The sequence below is a fragment of the Crinia signifera genome, chromosome 3, assembly GCF_055691185.1.
Source record: "Crinia signifera chromosome 3, ASM5569118v1, whole genome shotgun sequence".
Classification (NCBI taxonomy): Eukaryota; Metazoa; Chordata; class Amphibia; order Anura; family Myobatrachidae; genus Crinia; species Crinia signifera.
Genome location: NC_139219.1, coordinates 321,860,142 through 321,879,531, shown reverse-complemented (window position 1 = coordinate 321,879,531; position 19,390 = coordinate 321,860,142). Strand labels below are relative to the sequence as shown.

The following is a 19,390-nucleotide window of genomic DNA, read 5'->3' as shown; positions in this document are numbered from 1 at the left end:
CTCTAAGAGACACCATTAGAACCCTGGAAAGTTGCAGATCCTGAGTACACTGAAAATCTACAGTTGCTCACAAAACATTTTCAACGCAGGGGATGTAGCTCAGTGGTAGAGCGCATGCTTTGCATGTATGAGGCCCCGGGTTCAATCCCCGGCATCTCCATCTTTTGCAAAATCAAGATTCTTGCTTAACTGTATGCATCCTCTCCAAAAGAGACGCCTTGAAAAGCCTTATTCTGCAATGCTCAGTAGGCAGTCATAGCATACATCCTGTGCGTCTTTCTACCAAGGTATGATACTGCTAATCAAACTAAATATAAAAATGTCCTTTACTTTGAACACTTGATCAATATCAATGCCATTCATTATATAAGATAGGAGATTCTGATACTAAACCAGCCTCGTGTTAAGACTTACAGCAATCTAAAGTGTGGAATGGGCATTAACTTGCATCCTTATCAGATGTGGACACTCTGGTGTCTTTGAACCTCTAGCAAGTTATAATGATTATCATTGCTCCATACTCTAAGAGACACCATTAGAACCCTGGAAAGCCGCAGATCCTGAGTACACTGAAAATCTACAGTTGCTCACGAAACGTTTTCAACGCAGGGGATGTAGCTCAGTGGTAGAGCGCATGCTTCGCATGTATGAGGCCCCGGGTTCAATCCCCGGCATCTCCATCTTTTGCAAAATCAAGATTCTTGCTTAACTGTATGCATCCTCTCCAAAAGAGACGCCTTGAAAATCCTTACTCTGCAATGCTCAGTAGGCAGTCATAGCATACATCCTGTGCGTCTTTCTACCAAGGTATGATACTGCTGATCAAACTAAATATAAAAATGTCCTCTACTTTGAACACTTGATCAATATCAATGCCATTCATTATATAAGATAGGAGATTCTGATACTAAACCAGCCTCGTGTTAAGACTTACAGCAATCTAAAGTGTGGAATGGGCATTAACTTGCATCCTTATCAGATGTGGACACTCTGGTGTCTTTGAACCTCTAGCAAGTTATAATGATTATCATTGCTCCATGCTCTAAGAGACACCATTAGAACCCTGGAAAGTTGCAGATCCTGAGTACACTGAAAATCTACAGTTGCTCACAAAACATTTTCAACGCAGGGGATGTAGCTCAGTGGTAGAGCGCATGCTTTGCATGTATGAGGCCCCGGGTTCAATCCCCGGCATCTCCATCTTTTGCAAAATCAAGATTCTTGCTTAACTGTATGCATCCTCTCCAAAAGAGACGCCTTGAAAAGCCTTATTCTGCAATGCTCAGTAGGCAGTCATAGCATACATCCTGTGCGTCTTTCTACCAAGGTATGATACTGCTAATCAAACTAAATATAAAAATGTCCTTTACTTTGAACACTTGATCAATATCAATGCCATTCATTATATAAGATAGGAGATTCTGATACTAAACCAGCCTCGTGTTAAGACTTACAGCAATCTAAAGTGTGGAATGGGCATTAACTTGCATCCTTATCAGATGTGGACACTCTGGTGTCTTTGAACCTCTAGCAAGTTATAATGATTATCATTGCTCCATACTCTAAGAGACACCATTAGAACCCTGGAAAGCCGCAGATCCTGAGTACACTGAAAATCTACAGTTGCTCACGAAACATTTTCAATGCAGGGGATGTAGCTCAGTGGTAGAGCGCATGCTTCGCATGTATGAGGCCCCGGGTTCAATCCCCGGCATCTCCATCTTTTGCAAAATCAAGATTCTTGCTTAACTGTATGCATCCTCTCCAAAAGAGACGCCTTGAAAAGCCTTATTCTGCAATGCTCAGTAGGCAGTCATAGCATACATCCTGTGCGTCTTTCTACCAAGGTATGATACTGCTGATCAAACTAAATATAAAAATGTCCTCTACTTTGAACACTTGATCAATATCAATGCCATTCATTATATAAGATAGGAGATTCTGATACTAAACCAGCCTTGTGTTAAGACTTACAGCAATCTAAAGTGTGGAATGGGCATTAACTTGCATCCTTATCAGATGTGGACACTCTGGTGTCTTTGAACCTCTAGCAAGTTATAATGATTATCATTGCTCCATACTCTAAGAGACACCATTAGAACCCTGGAAAGCCGCAGATCCTGAGTACACTGGAAATCTACAGTTGCTCACGAAACATTTTCAACGCAGGGGATGTAGCTCAGTGGTAGAGCGCATGCTTCGCATGTATGAGGCCCCGGGTTCAATCCCCGGCATCTCCATCTTTTGCAAAATCAAGATTCTTGCTTAACTGTATGCATCCTCTCCAAAAGAGACGCCTTGAAAAGCCTTATTCTGCAATGCTCAGTAGGCAGTCATAGCATACATCCTGTGCGTCTTTCTACCAAGGTATGATACTGCTGATCAAACTAAATATAAAAATGTCCTCTACTTTGAACACTTGATCAATATCAATGCTATTCATTATATAAAATAGGAGATTCTGATACTAAACCAGCCTCGTGTTAAGACTTACAGCAATCTAAAGTGTGGAATGGGCATTAACTTGCATCCTTATCAGATGTGGACACTCTGGTGTCTTTGAACCTCTAGCAAGTTATAATGATTATCATTGCTCCATACTCTAAGAGACACCATTAGAACCCTGGAAAGCCGCAGATCCTAAGTACACTGAAAATCTACAGTTGCTCACGAAACGTTTTCAACGCAGGGGATGTAGCTCAGTGGTAGAGCGCATGCTTTGCATGTATGAGGCCCCGGGTTCAATCCCCGGCATCTCCATCTTTTGCAAAATCAAGATTCTTGCTTAACTGTATGCATCCTCTCCAAAAAAGACGCCTTGAAAAGCCTTATTCTGCAATGCTCAGTAGGCAGTCATAGCATACATCCTGTGCGTCTTTCTACCAAGGTATGATACTGCTGATCAAACTAAATATAAAAATGTCCTCTACTTTGAACACTTTGCTCAAGAAACTCTTTCAATGAGGGGATGTAGCTCAGTGGTAGAGCGCATGCTTCGCATGTATGAGGCCCCGGGTTCAATCCCCGGCGTCTCCACCTTACGCAAAGTCAAGATTCTTGCTTAACTGTATGTATCCTCTCCAAAAGAGCAAAAGACCAACAAATGAATGATTGCACTCTAAATTGATGAACAAAGTTTAATTACAATTGAATAAGTTAACAAAAGTAATTTAAGAATGAAAAATATGAATGATTGCACTTTAAATTAATGAGCAAAGTTTAATTACAATCGAATAATTTAACAAAACTAATTTCTTAAGAACAAAAGATATCTTTAAATACATTGGGCAGACAGGAGGATGGGTTTGGAATTTGATATAAAACATATAGAGGGAAATTTACTAAGATGTGAGTTGTATTTCACAATTGATGTTGCTATGGACAACCAGGCAAATACTATCTATTTTCTTCTAGTAGGTGTTAAAAAAATGAGAAGTAGTTTCTGATAGGTTGCCCATAGCAACATTCAATTTGAAACACAACTCACATCTTAGTATATTTCCCCCATAATGTTTTGCTCAAGAAACTCTTTCAATGTAGGGGATGTAGCTCAGTGGTAGAGCGCATGCTTTGCATGTATGAGGCCCCGGGTTCAATCCCAGGCATCTCCATCTTTTGCAAAATCAAGATTCTTGCTTAACTGTATGCATCCTCTCCAAAAGAGAAGCCTTGAAAAGCCTTATTCTGCAATGCTCAGTAGGCAGTCATAGCATACATCCTGTGCGTCTTTCTACCAAGGTATGATACTGCTGATCAAACTAAATATAAAAATGTCCTCTACTTTGAACACTTGATCAATATCAATGCCATTCATTATATAAGATAGGAGATTCTGATACTAAACCAGCCTCGTGTTAAGACTTACAGCAATCTAAAGTGTGGAATGGGCATTAACTTGCATCGTTATCAGATGCGGACACTCTGGTGTCTTTGAACCTCTAGCAAGTTATAATGATTATCATTGCTCCATACTCTAAGAGACACCATTAGAACCCTGGAAAGTTGCAGATCCTGAGTACACTGAAAATCTACAGTTGCTCACAAAACATTTTCAACGCAGGGGATGTAGCTCAGTGGTAGAGCGCATGCTTTGCATGTATGAGGCCCCGGGTTCAATCCCCGGCATCTCCATCTTTTGCAAAATCAAGATTCTTGCTTAACTGTATGCATCCTCTCCAAAAGAGACGCCTTGAAAAGCCTTATTCTGCAATGCTCAGTAGGCAGTCATAGCATACATCCTGTGCGTCTTTCTACCAAGGTATGATACTGCTAATCAAACTAAATATAAAAATGTCCTTTACTTTGAACACTTGATCAATATCAATGCCATTCATTATATAAGATAGGAGATTCTGATACTAAACCAGCCTCGTGTTAAGACTTACAGCAATCTAAAGTGTGGAATGGGCATTAACTTGCATCCTTATCAGATGTGGACACTCTGGTGTCTTTGAACCTCTAGCAAGTTATAATGATTATCATTGCTCCATACTCTAAGAGACACCATTAGAACCCTGGAAAGCCGCAGATCCTGAGTACACTGAAAATCTACAGTTGCTCACGAAACGTTTTCAACGCAGGGGATGTAGCTCAGTGGTAGAGCGCATGCTTCGCATGTATGAGGCCCCGGGTTCAATCCCCGGCATCTCCATCTTTTGCAAAATCAAGATTCTTGCTTAACTGTATGCATCCTCTCCAAAAGAGACGCCTTGAAAATCCTTACTCTGCAATGCTCAGTAGGCAGTCATAGCATACATCCTGTGCGTCTTTCTACCAAGGTATGATACTGCTGATCAAACTAAATATAAAAATGTCCTCTACTTTGAACACTTGATCAATATCAATGCCATTCATTATATAAGATAGGAGATTCTGATACTAAACCAGCCTCGTGTTAAGACTTACAGCAATCTAAAGTGTGGAATGGGCATTAACTTGCATCCTTATCAGATGTGGACACTCTGGTGTCTTTGAACCTCTAGCAAGTTATAATGATTATCATTGCTCCATGCTCTAAGAGACACCATTAGAACCCTGGAAAGTTGCAGATCCTGAGTACACTGAAAATCTACAGTTGCTCACAAAACATTTTCAACGCAGGGGATGTAGCTCAGTGGTAGAGCGCATGCTTTGCATGTATGAGGCCCCGGGTTCAATCCCCGGCATCTCCATCTTTTGCAAAATCAAGATTCTTGCTTAACTGTATGCATCCTCTCCAAAAGAGACGCCTTGAAAAGCCTTATTCTGCAATGCTCAGTAGGCAGTCATAGCATACATCCTGTGCGTCTTTCTACCAAGGTATGATACTGCTAATCAAACTAAATATAAAAATGTCCTTTACTTTGAACACTTGATCAATATCAATGCCATTCATTATATAAGATAGGAGATTCTGATACTAAACCAGCCTCGTGTTAAGACTTACAGCAATCTAAAGTGTGGAATGGGCATTAACTTGCATCCTTATCAGATGTGGACACTCTGGTGTCTTTGAACCTCTAGCAAGTTATAATGATTATCATTGCTCCATACTCTAAGAGACACCATTAGAACCCTGGAAAGCCGCAGATCCTGAGTACACTGAAAATCTACCGTTGCTCACGAAACATTTTCAATGCAGGGGATGTAGCTCAGTGGTGGAGCGCATGCTTCGCATGTATGAGGCCCCGGGTTCAATCCCCGGCATCTCCATCTTTTGCAAAATCAAGATTCTTGCTTAACTGTATGCATCCTCTCCAAAAGAGACGCCTTGAAAAGCCTTATTCTGCAATGCTCAGTAGGCAGTCATAGCATACATCCTGTGCGTCTTTCTACCAAGGTATGATACTGCTGATCAAACTAAATATAAAAATGTCCTCTACTTTGAACACTTGATCAATATCAATGCCATTCATTATATAAGATAGGAGATTCTGATACTAAACCAGCCTTGTGTTAAGACTTACAGCAATCTAAAGTGTGGAATGGGCATTAACTTGCATCCTTATCAGATGTGGACACTCTGGTGTCTTTGAACCTCTAGCAAGTTATAATGATTATCATTGCTCCATACTCTAAGAGACACCATTAGAACCCTGGAAAGCCGCAGATCCTGAGTACACTGGAAATCTACAGTTGCTCACGAAACATTTTCAACGCAGGGGATGTAGCTCAGTGGTAGAGCGCATGCTTCGCATGTATGAGGCCCCGGGTTCAATCCCCGGCATCTCCATCTTTTGCAAAATCAAGATTCTTGCTTAACTGTATGCATCCTCTCCAAAAGAGACGCCTTGAAAAGCCTTATTCTGCAATGCTCAGTAGGCAGTCATAGCATACATCCTGTGCGTCTTTCTACCAAGGTATGATACTGCTGATCAAACTAAATATAAAAATGTCCTCTACTTTGAACACTTGATCAATATCAATGCTATTCATTATATAAAATAGGAGATTCTGATACTAAACCAGCCTCGTGTTAAGACTTACAGCAATCTAAAGTGTGGAATGGGCATTAACTTGCATCCTTATCAGATGTGGACACTCTGGTGTCTTTGAACCTCTAGCAAGTTATAATGATTATCATTGCTCCATACTCTAAGAGACACCATTAGAACCCTGGAAAGCCGCAGATCCTAAGTACACTGAAAATCTACAGTTGCTCACGAAACGTTTTCAACGCAGGGGATGTAGCTCAGTGGTAGAGCGCATGCTTTGCATGTATGAGGCCCCGGGTTCAATCCCCGGCATCTCCATCTTTTGCAAAATCAAGATTCTTGCTTAACTGTATGCATCCTCTCCAAAAAAGACGCCTTGAAAAGCCTTATTCTGCAATGCTCAGTAGGCAGTCATAGCATACATCCTGTGCGTCTTTCTACCAAGGTATGATACTGCTGATCAAACTAAATATAAAAATGTCCTCTACTTTGAACACTTTGCTCAAGAAACTCTTTCAATGAGGGGATGTAGCTCAGTGGTAGAGCGCATGCTTCGCATGTATGAGGCCCCGGGTTCAATCCCCGGCGTCTCCACCTTACGCAAAGTCAAGATTCTTGCTTAACTGTATGTATCCTCTCCAAAAGAGCAAAAGACCAACAAATGAATGATTGCACTCTAAATTGATGAACAAAGTTTAATTACAATTGAATAAGTTAACAAAAGTAATTTAAGAATGAAAAATATGAATGATTGCACTTTAAATTAATGAGCAAAGTTTAATTACAATCGAATAATTTAACAAAACTAATTTCTTAAGAACAAAAGATATCTTTAAATACATTGGGCAGACAGGAGGATGGGTTTGGAATTTGATATAAAACATATAGAGGGAAATTTACTAAGATGTGAGTTGTATTTCACAATTGATGTTGCTATGGACAACCAGGCAAATACTATCTATTTTCTTCTAGTAGGTGTTAAAAAAATGAGAAGTAGTTTCTGATAGGTTGCCCATAGCAACATTCAATTTGAAACACAACTCACATCTTAGTATATTTCCCCCATAATGTTTTGCTCAAGAAACTCTTTCAATGTAGGGGATGTAGCTCAGTGGTAGAGCGCATGCTTTGCATGTATGAGGCCCCGGGTTCAATCCCAGGCATCTCCATCTTTTGCAAAATCAAGATTCTTACTTAACTGTATGCATCCTCTCCAAAAGAGAAGCCTTGAAAAGCCTTATTCTGCAATGCTCAGTAGGCAGTCATAGCATACATCCTGTGCGTCTTTCTACCAAGGTATGATACTGCTGATCAAACTAAATATAAAAATGTCCTCTACTTTGAACACTTGATCAATATCAATGCCATTCATTATATAAGATAGGAGATTCTGATACTAAACCAGCCTCGTGTTAAGACTTACAGCAATCTAAAGTGTGGAATGGGCATTAACTAGTCATAGCATACATCCTGTGCGTCTTTCTACCAAGGTATGATACTGCTGATCAAACTAAATATAAAAATGTCCTCTACTTTGAACACTTGATCAATATCAATGCCATTCATTATATAAGATAGGAGATTCTGATACTAAACCAGCCTTTTGTTAAGACTTACAGCAATCTAAAGTGTGGAATGGGCATTAACTTGCATCCTTATCAGATGTGGACACTCTGGTGTCTTTGAACCTCTAGCAAGTTATAATGATTATCATTGCTCCATACTCTAAGAGACACCATTAGAACCCTGGAAAGCCGCAGATCCTGAGTACACTGAAAATCTACAGTTGCTCACGAAACATTTTCAACGCAGGGGATGTAGCTCAGTGGTAGAGCGCATGCTTCGCATGTATGAGGCCCCGGGTTCAATCCCCGGCATCTCCATCTTTTGCAAAATCAAGATTCTTGCTTAACTGTATGCATCCTCTCCAAAAGAGACGCCTTGAAAAGCCTTATTCTGCAATGCTCAGTAGGCAGTCATAGCATACATCCTGTGCGTCTTTCTACCAAGGTATGATACTGCTGATCAAACTAAATATAAAAATGTCCTCTACTTTGAACACTTGATCAATATCAATGCTATTCATTATATAAAATAGGAGATTCTGATACTAAACCAGCCTCGTGTTAAGACTTACAGCAATCTAAAGTGTGGAATGGGCATTAACTTGCATCCTTATCAGATGTGGACACTCTGGTGTCTTTGAACCTCTAGCAAGTTATAATGATTATCATTGCTCCATACTCGACACCATTAGAACCCTGGAAAGTTGCAGATCCTGAGTACACTGAAAATCTACAGTTGCTCACGAAATGTTTTAAACGCAGGGGATGTAGCTCAGTGGTAGAGCGCATGCTTTGCATGTATGAGGCCCTGGGTTCAATCCCCGGCATCTCTATCTTTTGCAAAATCAAGATTCTTGCTTAACTGTATGCATCCTCTCCAAAAGAGACGCCTTGAAAAGCCTTACTCTGCAATGCTCAGTAGGCAGTCATAGCATACATCCTGTGCGTCTTTCTACCAAGGTATCATACTGCTGATCAAACTAAATATAAAAATGTCCTCTACTTTGAACACTTGATCAATATCAATGCCATTCATTATATAAGATAGGAGATTCTGATACTAAACCAGCCTCGTGTTAAGACTTACAGCAATGTAAAGTGTGGAATGGGCATTAACTTGCATCCTTATCAGATGTGGACACTCTGGTGTCTTTGAACCTCTAGCAAGTTATAATGATTATCATTGCTCCATACTCTAAGAGACACCATTAGAACCCTGGAAAGTTGCAGATCCTGAGTACACTGAAAATCTACAGTTGCTCACGAAACGTTTTCAACGCAGGGGATGTAGCTCAGTGGTAGAGCGCATGCTTTGCATGTATGAGGCCCCGGGTTCAATCCCCGGCATCTCCATCTTTTGCAAAATCAAGATTCTTGCTTAACTGTATGCATCCTCTCCAAAAGAGACGCCTTAAAAAGCCTTATTCTGCAATGCTCAGTAGGCAGTCATAGCATACATCCTGTGCGTCTTTCTACCAAGGTATGATACTGCTGATCAAACTAAATATAAAAATGTCCTTTACTTTGAACACTTGATCAATATCAATGCCATTCATTATATAAGATAGGAGATTCTGATACTAAACCAGCCTCGTGTTAAGACTTACAGCAATCTAAAGTGTGGAATGGGCATTAACTTGCATCCTTATCAGATGTGGACACTCTGGTGTCTTTGAACCTCTAGCAAGTTATAATGATTATCATTGCTCCATATTCTAAGAGACACCATTAGAACCCTGGAAAGCCGCAGATCCTGAGTACACTGAAAATCTACAGTTGCTCACGAAACATTTTCAACGCAGGGGATGTAGCTCAGTGGTAGAGCGCATGCTTCGCATGTATGAGGCCCCGGGTTCAATCCCCGGCATCTCCATCTTTTGCAAAATCAAGATTCTTGCTTAACTGTATGCATCCTCTCCAAAAGAGACGCCTTGAAAAGCCTTATTCTGCAATGCTCAGTAGGCAGTCATAGCATACATCCTGTGCGTCTTTCTACCAAGGTATGATACTGCTGATCAAACTAAATATAAAAATGTCCTCTACTTTGAACACTTGATCAATATCAATGCCATTCATTATATAAGATAGGAGATTCTGATACTAAACCAGCCTCGTGTTAAGACTTACAGCAATCTAAAGTGTGGAATGGGCATTAACTTGCATCCTTATCAGATGTGGACACTCTGGTGTCTTTGAACCTCTAGCAAGTTATAATGATTATCATTGCTCCATACTCTAAGAGACACCATTAGAACCCTGGAAAGTTGCAGATCCTGAGTACACTGAAAATCTACAGTTGCTCACGAATCGTTTTCAACGCAGGGGATGTAGCTCAGTGGTAGAGCGCATGCTTTGCATGTATGAGGCCCCGGGTTCAATCCCCGGCATCTCCATCTTTTGCAAAATCAAGATTCTTGCTTAACTGTATGCATCCTCTCCAAAAGAGACGCCTTGAAAAGCCTTATTCTGCAATGCTCAGTAGGCAGTCATAGCATACATCCTGTGCGTCTTTCTACCAAGGTATGATACTGCTGATCAAACTAAATATAAAAATGTCCTCTACTTTGAACACTTGATCAATATCAATGCCATTCATTATATAAAATAGGAGATTCTGATACTAAACCAGCCTCGTGTTAAGACTTACAGCAATCTAAAATGTGGAATGGGCATTAACTTGCATCCTTATCAGATGTGGACACTCTGGTGTCTTTGAACCTCTAGCAAGTTATAATGATTATCATTGCTCCATACTCTAAGAGACACCATTAGAACCCTGGAAAGCCGCAGATCCTGAGTACACTGAAAATCTACAGTTGCTCACGAAACGTTTTCAACGCAGGGGATGTAGCTCAGTGGTAGAGCGCATGCTTCGCATGTATGAGGCCCCGGGTTCAATCCCCGGCATCTCCATCTTTTGCAAAATCAAGATTCTTGCTTAACTGTATGCATCCTCTCCAAAAGAGACGCCTTGAAAAGCCTTATTCTGCAATGCTCAGTAGGCAGTCATAGCATACATCCTGTGCGTCTTTCTACCAAGGTATGATACTGCTGATCAAACTAAATATAAAAATGTCCTCTACTTTGAACACTTGATCCATATCAATGCCATTCATTATATAAGATAGGAGATTCTGATACTAAACCAGCCTCGTGTTAAGACTTACAGCAATCTAAAGTGTGGAATGGGCATTAACTTGCATCCTTATCAGATGTGGACACTCTGGTGTCTTTGAACCTCTAGCAAGTTATAATGATTATCATTGCTCCATACTCTAAGAGACACCATTAGAACCCTGGAAAGTTGCAGATCCTGAGTACACTGAAAATCTACAGTTGCTCACGAAACGTTTTCAACGCAGGGGATGTAGCTCAGTGGTAGAGCGCATGCTTTGCATGTATGAGGCCCCGGGTTCAATCCCCGGCATCTCCATCTTTTGCAAAATCAAGATTCTTGCTTGATGCATCCTCTCCAAAAGAGACGCCTTGAAAAGCCTTATTCTGCAATGCTCAGTAGGCAGTCATAGCATACATCCTGTGCGTCTTTCTACCAAGGTATGATACTGCTGATCAAACTAAATATAAAAATGTCCTCTACTTTGAACACTTGATCAATATCAATGCCATTCATTATATAAAATAGGAGATTCTGATACTAAACCAGCCTCGTGTTAAGACTTACAGCAATCTAAAATGTGGAATGGGCATTAACTTGCATCCTTATCAGATGTGGACACTCTGGTGTCTTTGAACCTCTAGCAAGTTATAATGATTATCATTGCTCCATACTCTAAGAGACACCATTAGAACCCTGGAAAGCCGCAGATCCTGAGTACACTGAAAATCTACAGTTGCTCACGAAACATTTTCAACGCAGGGGATGTAGCTCAGTGGTAGAGCGCATGCTTTGCATGTATGAGGCCCCGGGTTCAATCCCCGGCATCTCCATCTTTTGCAAAATCAAGATTCTTGCTTAACTGTATGCATCCTCTCCAAAAGAGACGCCTTGAAAAGCCTTATTCTGCAATGCTCAGTAGGCAGTCATAGCATACATCCTGTGCGTCTTTCTACCAAGGTATGATACTGCTGATCAAACTAAATATAAAAATGTCCTCTACTTTGAACACTTGATCAATATCAATGCCATTCATTATATAAGATAGGAGATTCTGATACTAAACCAGCCTCGTGTTAAGACTTACAGCAATCTAAAGTGTGGAATGGGCATTAACTTGCATCCTTATCAGATGTGGACACTCTGGTGTCTTTGAACCTCTAGCAAGTTATAATGATTATCATTGCTCCATACTCTAAGAGACACCATTAGAACCCTGGAAAGTTGCAGATCCTGAGTACACTGAAAATCTACAGTTGCTCACGAAACGTTTTCAACGCAGGGGATGTAGCTCAGTGGTAGAGCGCATGCTTTGCATGTATGAGGCCCCGGGTTCAATCCCCGGCATCTCCATCTTTTGCAAAATCAAGATTCTTGCTTAACTGTATGCATCCTCTCCAAAAGAGACGCCTTGAAAAGCCTTATTCTGCAATGCTCAGTAGGCAGTCATAGCATACATCCTGTGCGTATTTCTACCAAGGTATGATACTGCTGATCAAACTAAATATAAAAATGTCCTCTACTTTGAACACTTGATCAATATCAATGCCATTCATTATATAAAATAGGAGATTCTGATACTAAACCAGCCTCGTGTTAAGACTTACAGCAATCTAAAATGTGGAATGGGCATTAACTTGCATCCTTATCAGATGTGGACACTCTGGTGTCTTTGAACCTCTAGCAAGTTATAATGATTATCATTGCTCCATACTCTAAGAGACACCATTAGAACCCTGGAAAGCCGCAGATCCTGAGTACACTGAAAATCTACAGTTGCTCACGAAACATTTTCAACGCAGGGGATGTAGCTCAGTGGTAGAGTGCATGCTTCGCATGTATGAGGCCCCGGGTTCAATCCCCGGCATCTCCATCTTTTGCAAAATCAAGATTCTTGCTTAACTGTATGCATCCTCTCCAAAAGAGACGCCTTGAAAAGCCTTATTCTGCAATGCTCAGTAGGCAGTCATAGCATACATCCTGTGCGTCTTTCTACCAAGGTATGATACTGCTGATCAAACTAAATATAAAAATGTCCTCTAATTTGAACACTTGATCCATATCAATGCCATTCATTATATAAGATAGGAGATTCTGATACTAAACCAGCCTCGTGTTAAGACTTACAGCAATCTAAAGTGTGGAATGGGCATTAACTTGCATCCTTATCAGATGTGGACACTCTGGTGTCTTTGAACCTCTAGCAAGTTATAATGATTATCATTGCTCCATACTCTAAGAGACACCATTAGAACCCTGGAAAGTTGCAGATCCTGAGTACACTGAAAATCTACAGTTGCTCACGGAACGTTTTCAACGCAGGGGATGTAGCTCAGTGGTAGAGCGCATGCTTTGCATGTATGAGGCCCCGGGTTCAATCCCCGGCATCTCCATCTTTTGCAAAATCAAGATTCTTGCTTGATGCATCCTCTCCAAAAGAGACGCCTTGAAAAGCCTTATTCTGCAATGCTCAGTAGGCAGTCATAGCATACATCCTGTGCGTCTTTCTACCAAGGTATGATACTGCTGATCAAACTAAATATAAAAATGTCCTCTACTTTGAACACTTGATCAATATCAATGCCATTCATTATATAAAATAGGAGATTCTGATACTAAACCAGCCTCGTGTTAAGACTTACAGCAATCTAAAATGTGGAATGGGCATTAACTTGCATCCTTATCAGATGTGGACACTCTGGTGTCTTTGAACCTCTAGCAAGTTATAATGATTATCATTGCTCCATACTCTAAGAGACACCATTAGAACCCTGGAAAGCCGCAGATCCTGAGTACACTGAAAATCTACAGTTGCTCACGAAATATTTTCAACGCAGGGGATGTAGCTCAGTGGTAGAGCGCATGCTTTGCATGTATGAGGCCCCGGGTTCAATCCCCGGCATCTCCATCTTTTGCAAAATCAAGATTCTTGCTTAACTGTATGCATCCTCTCCAAAAGAGACGCCTTGAAAAGCCTTATTCTGCAATGCTCAGTAGGCAGTCATAGCATACATCCTGTGCGTCTTTCTACCAAGGTATGATACTGCTGATCAAACTAAATATAAAAATGTCCTCTACTTTGAACACTTGATCAATATCAATGCCATTCATTATATAAGATAGGAGATTCTGATACTAAACCAGCCTCGTGTTAAGACTTACAGCAATCTAAAGTGTGGAATGGGCATTAACTTGCATCCTTATCAGATGTGGACACTCTGGTGTCTTTGAACCTCTAGCAAGTTATAATGATTATCATTGCTCCATACTCTAAGAGACACCATTAGAACCCTGGAAAGTTGCAGATCCTGAGTACACTGAAAATCTACAGTTGCTCACGAAACGTTTTCAACGCAGGGGATGTAGCTCAGTGGTAGAGCGCATGCTTTGCATGTATGAGGCCCCGGGTTCAATCCCCGGCATCTCCATCTTTTGCAAAATCAAGATTCTTGCTTAACTGTATGCATCCTCTCCAAAAGAGACGCCTTGAAAAGCCTTATTCTGCAATGCTCAGTAGGCAGTCATAGCATACATCCTGTGCGTCTTTCTACCAAGGTATGATACTGCTGATCAAACTAAATATAAAAATGTCCTCTACTTTGAACACTTGATCAATATCAATGCCATTCATTATATAAAATAGGAGATTCTGATACTAAACCAGCCTCGTGTTAAGACTTACAGCAATCTAAAATGTGGAATGGGCATTAACTTGCATCCTTATCAGATGTGGACACTCTGGTGTCTTTGAACCTCTAGCAAGTTATAATGATTATCATTGCTCCATACTCTAAGAGACACCATTAGAACCCTGGAAAGCCGCAGATCCTGAGTACACTGAAAATCTACAGTTGCTCACGAAACATTTTCAACGCAGGGGATGTAGCTCAGTGGTAGAGTGCATGCTTCGCATGTATGAGGCCCCGGGTTCAATCCCCGGCATCTCCATCTTTTGCAAAATCAAGATTCTTGCTTAACTGTATGCATCCTCTCCAAAAGAGACGCCTTGAAAAGCCTTATTCTGCAATGCTCAGTAGGCAGTCATAGCATACATCCTGTGCGTCTTTCTACCAAGGTATGATACTGCTGATCAAACTAAATATAAAAATGTCCTCTACTTTGAACACTTGATCCATATCAATGCCATTCATTATATAAGATAGGAGATTCTGATACTAAACCAGCCTCGTGTTAAGACTTACAGCAATCTAAAGTGTGGAATGGGCATTAACTTGCATCCTTATCAGATGTGGACACTCTGGTGTCTTTGAACCTCTAGCAAGTTATAATGATTATCATTGCTCCATACTCTAAGAGACACCATTAGAACCCTGGAAAGTTGCAGATCCTGAGTACACTGAAAATCTACAGTTGCTCACGAAACGTTTTCAACGCAGGGGATGTAGCTCAGTGGTAGAGCGCATGCTTTGCATGTATGAGGCCCCGGGTTCAATCCCCGGCATCTCCATCTTTTGCAAAATCAAGATTCTTGCTTAACTGTATGCATCCTCTCCAAAAGAGACGCCTTGAAAAGCCTTATTCTGCAATGCTCAGTAGGCAGTCATAGCATACATCCTGTGCGTCTTTCTACCAAGGTATGATACTGCTGATCAAACTAAATATAAAAATGTCCTTTACTTTGAACACTTGATCAATATCAATGCCATTCATTATATAAGATAGGAGATTCTGATACTAAACCAGCCTCGTGTTAAGACTTACAGCAATCTAAAGTGTGGAATGGGCATTAACTTGCATCCTTATCAGATGTGGACACTCTGGTGTCTTTGAACCTCTAGCAAGTTATAATGATTATCATTGCTCCATACTGTAAGAGACACCATTAGAACCCTGGAAAGCCGCAGATCCTGAGTACACTGAAAATCTACAGTTGCTCACGAAACATTTTCAACGCAGGGGATGTAGCTCAGTGGTAGAGCGCATGCTTTGCATGTATGAGGCCCCGGGTTCAATCCCCGGCATCTCCATCTTTTGCAAAATCAAGATTCTTGCTTAACTGTATGCATCCTCTCCAAAAGAGACGCCTTGAAAAGCCTTATTCTGCAATGCTCAGTAGGCAGTCCTGAGTACACTGAAAATCTACAGTTGCTCACGAAACAAATTCAACGCAGGGGATGTAGCTCAGTGGTAGAGCGCATGCTTTGCATGTATGAGGCCCCGGGTTCAATCCCCGGCATCTCCATCTTTTGCAAAATCAAGATTCTTGCTTAACTGTATGCATCCTCTCCAAAAGAGACGCCTTGAAAAGCCTTATTCTGCAATGCTCAGTAGGCAGTCATAGCATACATCCTGTGCGTCTTTCTACCAAGGTATGATACTGCTGATCAAACTAAATATAAAAATGTCCTTTACTTTGAACACTTGATCAATATCAATGCCATTCATTATATAAGATAGGAGATTCTGAAACTAAACCAGCCTCGTGTTAAGACTTACAGCAATCTAAAGTGTGGAATGGGCATTAACTTGCATCCTTATCAGATGTGGACACTCTGGTGTCTTTGAACCTCTAGCAAGTTATAATGATTATCATTGCTCCATACTCTAAGAGACACCATTAGAACCCTGGAAAGCCGCAGATCCTGAGTACACTGAAAATCTACAGTTGCTCACGAAACATTTTCAACGCAGGGGATGTAGCTCAGTGGTAGAGCGCATGCTTTGCATGTATGAGGCCCCGGGTTCAATCCCCGGCATCTCCATCTTTTGCAAAATCAAGATTCTTGCTTAACTGTATGCATCCTCTCCAAAAGAGACTCCTTGAAAAGCCTTATTCTGCAATGCTCAGTAGGCAGTCCTGAGTACACTGAAAATCTACAGTTGCTCACGAAACGTTTTCAACGCAGGGGATGTAGCTCAGTGGTAGAGCGCATGCTTTGCATGTATGAGGCCCCGGGTTCAATCCCCGGCATCTCCATCTTTTGCAAAATCAAGATTCTTGCTTAACTGTATGCATCCTCTCCAAAAGAGACGCCTTGAAAAGCCTTATTCTGCAATGCTCAGTAGGCAGTCATAGCATACATCCTGTGCATCTTTCTACCAAGGTATGATACTGCTGATCAAACTAAATATAAAAATGTCCTCTACTTTGAACAATTGATCAATATCAATGCCATTTATTATATAAAATAGGACATTCTGATACTAAACCAGCCTCGTGTTAAGACTTACAGCAATCTAAAGTGTGGAATGGGCATTAACTTGCATCCTTATCAGATGTGGACACTCTGGTGTCTTTGAACCTCTAGCAAGTTATAATGATTATCATTGCTCCATACTCTAAGAGACACCATTAGAACCCTGGAAAGTTGCAGATCCTGAGTACACTGAAAATCTACAGTTGCTCACGAAACGTTTTCAACGCAGGGGATGTAGCTCAGTGGTAGAGCGCATGCTTTGCATGTATGAGGCCCTGGGTTCAATCCCCGGCATCTCCATCTTTTGCAAAATCAAGATTCTTGCTTAACTGTATGCATCCTCTCCAAAAGAGACGCCTTAAAAAGCCTTATTCTGCAATGCTCAGTAGGCAGTCATAGCATACATCCTGTGCGTCTTTCTACCAAGGTATGATACTGCTGTTCAAACTAAATATAAAAATGTCCTTTACTTTGAACACTTGATCAATATCAATGCCATTCATTATATAAGATAGGAGATTCTGATACTAAACCAGCCTCGTGTTAAGACTTACAGCAATCTAAAGTGTGGAATGGGCATTAACTTGCATCCTTATCAGATGTGGACACTCTGGTGTCTTTGATTCTCTAGCAAGTTATAATGATTATCATTGCTCCATACTCTAAGAGACACCATTAGAACCCTGGAAAGCCGCAGATCCTGAGTACACTGAAAATCTACAGTTGCTCACGAAAAATTTTAAACGCAGGGGATGTAGCTCAGTGGTAGAGCGCATGCTTCGCATGTATGAGGCCCCGGGTTCAATCCCCGGCATCTCCATCTTTTGCAAAATCAAGATTCTTGCTTAACTGTATGCATCCTCTCCAAAAGAGACGCCTTGAAAAGCCTTATTCTGCAATGCTCAGTAGGCAGTCATAGCATACATCCTGTGCGTCTTTCTACCAAGGTATGATACTGCTGATCAAACTAAATATAAAAATGTCCTCTACTTTGAACACTTGATCAATATCAATGCCATTCATTATATAAGATAGGAGATTCTGATACTAAACCAGCCTCGTGTTAAGACTTACAGCAATCTAAAGTGTGGAATGGGCATTAACTTGCATCCTTATCAGATGTGGACACTCTGGTGTCTTTGAACCTCTAGCAAGTTATAATGATTATCATTGCTCCATACTCTAAGAGACACCCTGGAAAGTTGCAGATCCTGAGTACACTGAAAATCTACAGTTGCTCACGAAACGTTTTCAACGCAGGGGATGTAGCTCAGTGGTAGAGCCCATGCTTTGCATGTATGAGGCCCCGGGTTCAATCCCCGGCATCTCCATCTTTTGCAAAATCAAGATTCTTGCTTAACTGTATGCATCCTCTCCAAAAGAGACGCCTTGAAAAGCCTTATTCTGCAATGCTCAGTAGGCAGTCATAGCATACATCCTGTGCGTCTTTCTACCAAGGTATGATACTGCTGATCAAACTAAATATAAAAATGTCCTCTACTTTGAACACTTGATCCATATCAATGCCATTCATTATATAAGATAGGAGATTCTGATACTAAACCAGCCTCGTGTTAAGACTTACAGCAATCTAAAGTGTGGAATGGGCATTAACTTGCATCCTTATCAGATGTGGACACTCTGGTGTCTTTGAACCTCTAGCAAGTTATAATGATTATCATTGCTCCATACTCTAAGAGACACCATTAGAACCCTGGAAAGTTGCAGATCCTGAGTACACTGAAAATCTACAGTTGCTCACGAAACGTTTTCAACGCAGGGGATGTAGCTCAGTGGTAGAGCGCATGCTTTGCATGTATGAGGCCCCGGGTTCAATCCCCGGCATCTCCAACTTTTGCAAAATCAAGATTCTTGCTTAACTGTATGCATCCTCTCCAAAAGAGACGCCTTGAAAAGCCTTATTCTGCAATGCTCAGTAGGCAGTCATAGCATACATCCTGTGCGTCTTTCTATCAAGGTATGATACTGCTGATCAAACTAAATATAAAAATGTCCTCTACTTTGAACACTTGATCAATATCAATGCCATTCATTATATAAGATAGGAGATTCTGATACTAAACCAGCCTCGTGTTAAGACTTACAGCAATCTAAAGTGTGGAATGGGCATTAACTTGC

At 40.9% G+C, this 19,390-nt stretch overlaps 39 non-coding genes across 39 annotated transcripts; all 39 read left to right on the top strand.

The window, feature by feature from the left end:
• The first annotated feature begins 88 nt into the window (after positions 1-88).
• Positions 89-160, top strand: TRNAA-UGC (transfer RNA alanine (anticodon UGC)). The gene has a single exon. It is a non-coding gene; the product is annotated as a tRNA-Ala (tRNA).
• Positions 161-608: 448 nt separating this feature from the next.
• On the top strand, positions 609-680 carry TRNAA-CGC (transfer RNA alanine (anticodon CGC)). The gene has a single exon. It is a non-coding gene; the product is annotated as a tRNA-Ala (tRNA).
• Positions 681-1,128: 448 nt separating this feature from the next.
• On the top strand, positions 1,129-1,200 carry TRNAA-UGC (transfer RNA alanine (anticodon UGC)). The gene has a single exon. It is a non-coding gene; the product is annotated as a tRNA-Ala (tRNA).
• Positions 1,201-1,648: 448 nt separating this feature from the next.
• On the top strand, positions 1,649-1,720 carry TRNAA-CGC (transfer RNA alanine (anticodon CGC)). The gene has a single exon. It is a non-coding gene; the product is annotated as a tRNA-Ala (tRNA).
• Positions 1,721-2,168: 448 nt separating this feature from the next.
• On the top strand, positions 2,169-2,240 carry TRNAA-CGC (transfer RNA alanine (anticodon CGC)). The gene has a single exon. It is a non-coding gene; the product is annotated as a tRNA-Ala (tRNA).
• A 448-nt stretch (positions 2,241-2,688) lies between these two features.
• TRNAA-UGC (transfer RNA alanine (anticodon UGC)) lies at positions 2,689-2,760 on the top strand. Its single transcript has one exon. It is a non-coding gene; the product is annotated as a tRNA-Ala (tRNA).
• Positions 2,761-2,964: 204 nt separating this feature from the next.
• Positions 2,965-3,036, top strand: TRNAA-CGC (transfer RNA alanine (anticodon CGC)). The gene has a single exon. It is a non-coding gene; the product is annotated as a tRNA-Ala (tRNA).
• Positions 3,037-3,539: 503 nt separating this feature from the next.
• Positions 3,540-3,611, top strand: TRNAA-UGC (transfer RNA alanine (anticodon UGC)). Its single transcript has one exon. It is a non-coding gene; the product is annotated as a tRNA-Ala (tRNA).
• A 448-nt stretch (positions 3,612-4,059) lies between these two features.
• Positions 4,060-4,131, top strand: TRNAA-UGC (transfer RNA alanine (anticodon UGC)). Its single transcript has one exon. It is a non-coding gene; the product is annotated as a tRNA-Ala (tRNA).
• Positions 4,132-4,579: 448 nt separating this feature from the next.
• Positions 4,580-4,651, top strand: TRNAA-CGC (transfer RNA alanine (anticodon CGC)). The gene has a single exon. It is a non-coding gene; the product is annotated as a tRNA-Ala (tRNA).
• A 448-nt stretch (positions 4,652-5,099) lies between these two features.
• On the top strand, positions 5,100-5,171 carry TRNAA-UGC (transfer RNA alanine (anticodon UGC)). The gene has a single exon. It is a non-coding gene; the product is annotated as a tRNA-Ala (tRNA).
• A 448-nt stretch (positions 5,172-5,619) lies between these two features.
• Positions 5,620-5,691, top strand: TRNAA-CGC (transfer RNA alanine (anticodon CGC)). The gene has a single exon. It is a non-coding gene; the product is annotated as a tRNA-Ala (tRNA).
• Positions 5,692-6,139: 448 nt separating this feature from the next.
• Positions 6,140-6,211, top strand: TRNAA-CGC (transfer RNA alanine (anticodon CGC)). The gene has a single exon. It is a non-coding gene; the product is annotated as a tRNA-Ala (tRNA).
• Positions 6,212-6,659: 448 nt separating this feature from the next.
• TRNAA-UGC (transfer RNA alanine (anticodon UGC)) lies at positions 6,660-6,731 on the top strand. Its single transcript has one exon. It is a non-coding gene; the product is annotated as a tRNA-Ala (tRNA).
• A 204-nt stretch (positions 6,732-6,935) lies between these two features.
• Positions 6,936-7,007, top strand: TRNAA-CGC (transfer RNA alanine (anticodon CGC)). Its single transcript has one exon. It is a non-coding gene; the product is annotated as a tRNA-Ala (tRNA).
• A 503-nt stretch (positions 7,008-7,510) lies between these two features.
• TRNAA-UGC (transfer RNA alanine (anticodon UGC)) lies at positions 7,511-7,582 on the top strand. Its single transcript has one exon. It is a non-coding gene; the product is annotated as a tRNA-Ala (tRNA).
• Positions 7,583-8,224: 642 nt separating this feature from the next.
• TRNAA-CGC (transfer RNA alanine (anticodon CGC)) lies at positions 8,225-8,296 on the top strand. The gene has a single exon. It is a non-coding gene; the product is annotated as a tRNA-Ala (tRNA).
• A 443-nt stretch (positions 8,297-8,739) lies between these two features.
• Positions 8,740-8,811, top strand: TRNAA-UGC (transfer RNA alanine (anticodon UGC)). Its single transcript has one exon. It is a non-coding gene; the product is annotated as a tRNA-Ala (tRNA).
• A 448-nt stretch (positions 8,812-9,259) lies between these two features.
• On the top strand, positions 9,260-9,331 carry TRNAA-UGC (transfer RNA alanine (anticodon UGC)). Its single transcript has one exon. It is a non-coding gene; the product is annotated as a tRNA-Ala (tRNA).
• Positions 9,332-9,779: 448 nt separating this feature from the next.
• On the top strand, positions 9,780-9,851 carry TRNAA-CGC (transfer RNA alanine (anticodon CGC)). Its single transcript has one exon. It is a non-coding gene; the product is annotated as a tRNA-Ala (tRNA).
• A 448-nt stretch (positions 9,852-10,299) lies between these two features.
• Positions 10,300-10,371, top strand: TRNAA-UGC (transfer RNA alanine (anticodon UGC)). Its single transcript has one exon. It is a non-coding gene; the product is annotated as a tRNA-Ala (tRNA).
• Positions 10,372-10,819: 448 nt separating this feature from the next.
• On the top strand, positions 10,820-10,891 carry TRNAA-CGC (transfer RNA alanine (anticodon CGC)). The gene has a single exon. It is a non-coding gene; the product is annotated as a tRNA-Ala (tRNA).
• A 448-nt stretch (positions 10,892-11,339) lies between these two features.
• On the top strand, positions 11,340-11,411 carry TRNAA-UGC (transfer RNA alanine (anticodon UGC)). The gene has a single exon. It is a non-coding gene; the product is annotated as a tRNA-Ala (tRNA).
• Positions 11,412-11,854: 443 nt separating this feature from the next.
• Positions 11,855-11,926, top strand: TRNAA-UGC (transfer RNA alanine (anticodon UGC)). Its single transcript has one exon. It is a non-coding gene; the product is annotated as a tRNA-Ala (tRNA).
• A 448-nt stretch (positions 11,927-12,374) lies between these two features.
• Positions 12,375-12,446, top strand: TRNAA-UGC (transfer RNA alanine (anticodon UGC)). Its single transcript has one exon. It is a non-coding gene; the product is annotated as a tRNA-Ala (tRNA).
• Positions 12,447-12,894: 448 nt separating this feature from the next.
• TRNAA-CGC (transfer RNA alanine (anticodon CGC)) lies at positions 12,895-12,966 on the top strand. The gene has a single exon. It is a non-coding gene; the product is annotated as a tRNA-Ala (tRNA).
• Positions 12,967-13,414: 448 nt separating this feature from the next.
• TRNAA-UGC (transfer RNA alanine (anticodon UGC)) lies at positions 13,415-13,486 on the top strand. Its single transcript has one exon. It is a non-coding gene; the product is annotated as a tRNA-Ala (tRNA).
• A 443-nt stretch (positions 13,487-13,929) lies between these two features.
• TRNAA-UGC (transfer RNA alanine (anticodon UGC)) lies at positions 13,930-14,001 on the top strand. The gene has a single exon. It is a non-coding gene; the product is annotated as a tRNA-Ala (tRNA).
• Positions 14,002-14,449: 448 nt separating this feature from the next.
• On the top strand, positions 14,450-14,521 carry TRNAA-UGC (transfer RNA alanine (anticodon UGC)). The gene has a single exon. It is a non-coding gene; the product is annotated as a tRNA-Ala (tRNA).
• Positions 14,522-14,969: 448 nt separating this feature from the next.
• Positions 14,970-15,041, top strand: TRNAA-CGC (transfer RNA alanine (anticodon CGC)). Its single transcript has one exon. It is a non-coding gene; the product is annotated as a tRNA-Ala (tRNA).
• Positions 15,042-15,489: 448 nt separating this feature from the next.
• On the top strand, positions 15,490-15,561 carry TRNAA-UGC (transfer RNA alanine (anticodon UGC)). The gene has a single exon. It is a non-coding gene; the product is annotated as a tRNA-Ala (tRNA).
• Positions 15,562-16,009: 448 nt separating this feature from the next.
• On the top strand, positions 16,010-16,081 carry TRNAA-UGC (transfer RNA alanine (anticodon UGC)). The gene has a single exon. It is a non-coding gene; the product is annotated as a tRNA-Ala (tRNA).
• Positions 16,082-16,224: 143 nt separating this feature from the next.
• TRNAA-UGC (transfer RNA alanine (anticodon UGC)) lies at positions 16,225-16,296 on the top strand. Its single transcript has one exon. It is a non-coding gene; the product is annotated as a tRNA-Ala (tRNA).
• Positions 16,297-16,744: 448 nt separating this feature from the next.
• On the top strand, positions 16,745-16,816 carry TRNAA-UGC (transfer RNA alanine (anticodon UGC)). The gene has a single exon. It is a non-coding gene; the product is annotated as a tRNA-Ala (tRNA).
• A 143-nt stretch (positions 16,817-16,959) lies between these two features.
• TRNAA-UGC (transfer RNA alanine (anticodon UGC)) lies at positions 16,960-17,031 on the top strand. The gene has a single exon. It is a non-coding gene; the product is annotated as a tRNA-Ala (tRNA).
• A 448-nt stretch (positions 17,032-17,479) lies between these two features.
• On the top strand, positions 17,480-17,551 carry TRNAA-UGC (transfer RNA alanine (anticodon UGC)). Its single transcript has one exon. It is a non-coding gene; the product is annotated as a tRNA-Ala (tRNA).
• Positions 17,552-17,999: 448 nt separating this feature from the next.
• TRNAA-CGC (transfer RNA alanine (anticodon CGC)) lies at positions 18,000-18,071 on the top strand. Its single transcript has one exon. It is a non-coding gene; the product is annotated as a tRNA-Ala (tRNA).
• Positions 18,072-18,510: 439 nt separating this feature from the next.
• TRNAA-UGC (transfer RNA alanine (anticodon UGC)) lies at positions 18,511-18,582 on the top strand. Its single transcript has one exon. It is a non-coding gene; the product is annotated as a tRNA-Ala (tRNA).
• Positions 18,583-19,030: 448 nt separating this feature from the next.
• Positions 19,031-19,102, top strand: TRNAA-UGC (transfer RNA alanine (anticodon UGC)). Its single transcript has one exon. It is a non-coding gene; the product is annotated as a tRNA-Ala (tRNA).
• The last annotated feature ends 288 nt before the right edge of the window (positions 19,103-19,390 follow it).